This window comes from Parasteatoda tepidariorum, chromosome 3, assembly GCF_043381705.1.
Source record: "Parasteatoda tepidariorum isolate YZ-2023 chromosome 3, CAS_Ptep_4.0, whole genome shotgun sequence".
Taxonomy (NCBI): domain Eukaryota; kingdom Metazoa; phylum Arthropoda; class Arachnida; order Araneae; family Theridiidae; genus Parasteatoda; species Parasteatoda tepidariorum.
In genome coordinates this window covers 61,149,758-61,155,702 of record NC_092206.1, presented here as the reverse complement: position 1 = coordinate 61,155,702, position 5,945 = coordinate 61,149,758, and positions in this window count along the sequence as shown.

The following is a 5,945-nucleotide window of genomic DNA, read 5'->3' as shown; positions in this document are numbered from 1 at the left end:
TAAAACGTATCTCTTGGGTCGAAGTGAAACCAAAATTTGCACAGAATACTTGAGTCATTATAGAAATTTTCAGAAAGAGATGTACTAAAAACCAGTCTATGTGCGTCAGTCTAGAATTCAAGTAGAGCGTTTGTAAAGTTTGTAGAATTTGACACAAATAAACTGTTGTTTATAATCACAAATTATTGGGAAGGATATTGAGATCTCACCATTTGGACGATCTTTATTAGCAACTAATTTTTTAAAAATTTCACTCCATACTTGTTCATACATACATCATTTGTGTAAAGCACAACCAAATAATAAACCAATGTTATTACATTGGTTTATTATTTTGCTGTGTATATATAGTAAAATAAACTAATAGTACAATAAATTATTCTTTTTATTTCATTAAAGTAACTACAAAGGTAAAAAAAAAATTTTTTTTTGAAAAAAGAACAAACTAACATTAGCATTTCAAATGAACAATCTTTATCAAGACCAGTTATATTTAGAATTTTTATTATGCAAAGAGATGCAGCAAATTCTGCCAAATTTGAAATGAGGAAGAAGAAAAAACGGAAATTACAAAAAAATTGGAAATTTATTATTAATTGGTTATGCACAGGCTTATTTTAATGTTTCAGCCATTGTTTTGAAAATAAAATAATCAAATACTCATGGAATTAGCACTTGTAAACCCTATCAGAAATTTTAAATATGATAATAATTTGAGAGTTGATAGGCTGAAGAAAAGAATAATACAATGAAACACTTTAAATAAGAGGTCTTTAACCCATTTCATTCGAATCTACAGCAATACATTCAAGAAATTCCAGGTGCGATGCATTTGCTAGATACCAAAACGAAGTCAAAGGAATTCAGTTGAAGGAGAGGGAGATAACATCTCATTTTAATGTAAAGTTCTAAGTTTTGATTTCTAACATGTTATTATTTTGCTGAAATTAGAGACAAAATTTAAGTGGACTCTATTCTAACCATTTTTGTTATTATCTTTCAACAGACAAAATATGATTATATTATATACAAAATATGATCATTACCATAGTATGAAGAAAAAAAATTTCAAAACAAATATTACTTTCATTACAAATCATTTCAGTGGCCTGTGTGACATACGTTGAAGATCCTTAATTATAAGCTAAATATTGTACATTATTTTTTAAAAATTACAATTCCTTCACAAATTAAAATTTTATAAACATATAAAAAGGTCAGAAGCATGAAATAGCATTTTCATACTAAATAAATAATAAAAAAATATTATTTATAATTCTAGAGCATTTCCTAACCCTTTACCTATCTAGACTGAATTCAATTTGAGGTGCAATATATTTGCTTTGTTGCACAGAAATGAAAATCAGCTCCCCCAAGAGTTATTCAACAGAGAAAATTTCCTAAGTGTTATTCAATGAACAAATTCGCCCAAGTAGCAAATGAGTTCAGGGGATAAATAATAAAATATAAATTATTAATGTGGTGCTTAAGAGCAATGTGATTCAATACTAAAAACTAACAAAAGTCCCATGTTTTGTCAACTATCAAAATCACTCCCCAAAAACTGATTTATTTCCCAAATTTTTTCAGTATTAAAAACATTTAGTATGCATGTTAATAGGAAATAAATAAAAAATATATAGAAAACATCATCAATAGGAATTTTAAAAAAAATCAAAACATCGTATTATGACAACTATATTATATATTGTTATAAGTTTTACATTTAACTTTAGAAAAAATACAGCAATTCAAATTGATAGGAAATCGAGTAGGAAAGGATTCAATGTTTTGAAAATATGATTCACCGATTTGCATATAGATCAAATTAAATTAAAGCTTACATATAAGCATAAATATTAATTAAATTACTGTATATTATGAAACAATCTTTCAATTGTTTATTTATTTTATGAGTTACTGTAATAAAATTTATAATACAAAAGAATTCATAGAAATCTTTCTAAAAAAAGCTGCAAACTTTTTTGTAATTCATGAAGAATTTCAAATATAGTGTTCCTTTCTAATTTGTAATTTTCAAGGGCAAAATACAATGAAATTTCACCTTATATCTGTCAGAAAAATTTTGCTTCCTTAATTAGTTTCTGCATGCTTATTAAAAATAAAATATGTCAGATAACGCAAAAAGTCTCTTAGTCAGCAGTATTTTGAAATGAATACTTTATTATTTCATTAGAAATAGCCAAATGTTAATTATTTTTTGTTAATTTTTTTTTAAATCAAACTATATTTACAAAAATTACATTTTAGCAGAATTCGAAAGTGATTAAATAATTAAAAAATTCGTTTAACACCTGTTCAAAAGGTAAATTTTATTGAACAAATTTAAACACAAGTAATTTAATTTACATGAAATTTTTCTTGAAATAGCTTAATGATAAATTAACAAGTCAATCATTTAAAAATAAACATTTAAATGCAGAACCTGATAATAAAAATTTGGTCTCAAGAGGATTTAAACTTGTCTTGCCCCGTAAGACCAGCCGCACACTGAGGAGGCAAGCGGGAAGCGAGAAGAATACAGAAGGTGGGGTAAATTTGTCTCCCATAGGTCTCCACTAGCAAGCGCACATTGAGGGAGTGAAAAGTTTTTTCCCTCCAGGAGGCTAACAGCTCCTACAATCCTCTCAAATAGGTTCGACGCTATTTTCGCCTCCCGAAAAACTTGCCTCCTCTTCGCACGAGATTTTCTTTCGCTCAAAATGAGGAACGATCCTGAATTGAATTAGCAATATTAGTTATGAATGTAATGTTATGAATATAAATGTAATAAACAATATTTCTTATGAATAAATTAATTTAATTATTTTCACTGAGAATTTAATGTTTTAATAGGATCTGTACTAGTTCTGTATCAGGGTTCCCACTCTATGATGAGATTGAAATTCAAGGACTTTCCAGGACTTTTCAAGGACCTCAACAAAATTTTCAAGGACCTTAATCTAAGACCAATTTTAAAAATTATTCTCTTCTATTTTACTAGAAGCAACAATGCTTGTTGTGGCAATAATTAATTTCAAATATAATACCTAAATGCTTTGCCTATATAGAGAGAAGAGAGTATATGTATTATGGACTAAAATTTATATTTTTTTAAAAACAACCCTACTGGTTTTACATATTAATTCACAAAATCATTTTCAGCACAATCTATAACTAATGGTAATGAGGTGTTAATGGTGAAATCCTTTAATNGATCTAAGCATATGTGACAGAAGATGAAGTGGAGTCTCTCCCCGAACGCATTGATTGTCTGCTGTGCTCCGCGTGCTTGGCAGACACCAAGACGCTAGGCCCGGTTAGAAACGGTGGCGTTAAAAACCAGGTGAGAGAGTTCGGGAACAAAACAGAAAGAACGAGAAAGATCCGCGGGTGTTTTATAAAAAGGGCCGCCAGCAGTATTGGACAAATTCAAGGACCTATCAAGTTTTTCAAGGACCTAAGACGTTTTTCAAGCACCTTCAAGGACCTAAATTTAGCAAAAAAAAATTCAAGGACTCTCAAGGACCGTGGGAACCCTGTGTATGTACTTTCTATTTTCTAAAAAGACGTAAAAAGACCTAGTATGTACTTTCTATTTTCTTCTTTCTTTTTTTGAGGTTATGTGCAAAAAAATTTCATCTACTGTGTTAATCAAATAATAAATTAATAATAGTTTCACATAAGTCTTGAACAAAATCCGTTAATGGAAATATTTATTTTTCTCTACATGAAATAATTTAATTAGAGATGTAAAATTCTTGATAATTTTCTCTTGGATAATATTCTAGAGACTATTGTTCTAGAAGTTACTTACAATAAAGTCATACAAGGAATTTATTTCATATAATTTAAAAAAATAAATATTATTTCGCAAATAAAAATAAATTCGTAGCATACTTAATAAAAGCTTTAAGAAATGCTCAGTAGAACAATTTTAAGTGCACAAAATTGTCCTTAATTAATATTAGAGGCAAAAATTATGCTATCAAAAATTAATTTTCAAAGTTGATGAATCGCATTATAAAAAAGAAGCTCTTTTTTAGTTCTCATTTTTTTTTCAATTTTAAAAGTTATTTTTTAATGAATTTTGATAAAAAAATTTTAATTTATAGTATTTGGTGATTAATATCTATGAAGACTTTTCAATTACTAGTATTGCTAATTATAATGTGCAATTTTCATAGTAAATTAAATTACATTGAATACAAATTTTGAAGAACAATTCTGTGAACCCAAAATTGTTCTTAAAAGAATAAATAAACCTTTTTTTTAAAAATAAAAAAAAAGTTTTTTATTTTCACATTTTTAAAAGTTATTTTCTTCTTAAAAATGCTCAGAATTTTTTTTAAACATTTTAATTTAATTAATTAAAATAGCTTTTCATCATCTGAAAATGAAGAAAAAAACCCCCTTTTTTCCAGTTAATTTAGACTATGTTAATATGTTCTATCTCGCTAGTTATATACATATATATATATCCTTTTGACGCCAGTTCAGACAAATACCTGTGGAATCTACGCCTTCATTGAGGAGGCGATTACACTTCCTCAATGTGCAGTCCTTTTTCAGAATACCCTCTGAAAACCCTTTGGTGGAGAGACGAGAGTCAAACTGGAGGTTTTTCACCTCCCTCTCGCTTCCTAAATGTACAACCGGCCTAAAGTAGATTTAAGTCCCAGTCATATGAGTAGATTTTCTACGCTTCAAGAATATTTTTTTTTTAAATAATACACAAAACTAGTTTTATGATATTTAAAAAAAGATATTTCAATATTTCTTTTCAAAAATTTCATTTACTTTCAAAAAGAACACAAAAGTTCCAATGAAAAATGTATAACAAAGTCCATAGATAAAGTTTGCTTTATTATAGACTGCAAGACAGTCTTAAAACAAAGATTGTTGAACCAGTAGTTAAATTGCTTGACTCTGATTCCAGACATTTCTAAAAATAAAATTTTTCTAAAGATAATTACTTTAAATTGCTTAAACTGTATAATACTTTTCAAACTAAATCTTTGAAAAGTATTCCATTATCAAGTTTTTTTATTATTTTAACATTTATTTCAACATTTGTATTTCTATATTGTTTTTGCACCATTGGTATTGAATGTTATATTTTACGCAATACAAATTTTTATATTACAAAGTTTGAAGAAATAAATTTTAATAAATATTTTTTTATTCGAATTACTCAAAAAAAAAATCCTGGAAAAGATATCAACACCACATAAACATAAATACATCTAACAATATACCAATTACTTTAATAAACTTTTAAAAGACATGTATAGATAATTTTTAATACATAGTTAGTGTTTGATGATACAAATGATATAGTTTTAAAATAAACGAATTAAAAGATTAATTTATTTGCAAATATTATAACTAAATCAAGTAAAACTTAACAATATTTGTAAAGCAAAGTAAAAAACATTTATTTTCTTAATATTAGCAAATCATTGTAGTTATAACTATCATATAATCCATGAATGTGTTTCAAGATGAAATTTTTTGAAAACCAGTTGCAATTGTATTACATATTAGAAGTGTCTTAAACATTCATTATTTACTAGTATGTATTTTTAAAAAAATTAGTTCTATAAATATTGACACTAAAAAGAAAACTTCATAAGAAATCAAATAATAATTGGAAAGTAAACTTAATATGAGCACTATAGTTGTTATCTTTCTTAATTAGACTAATTTTTGACATATTTGTTAAAGTAGCTTTCAAAAAATTATATACTTATTTTTTTAATTTATAGGACTCAACTTAGTTATCCTCACTCAGTGTAAAGCAAATATTTTAAACTCTTTGATTCCATAGCTTTTCTTAAACATCAGTAAAATCAGTTTTTTTGAGAAAAAACTAGACTTGATTATAATGAACCATGAACTTTGTTTTAAAATGAAATAAAGCCAAATTGCAAAAATGAAGACAG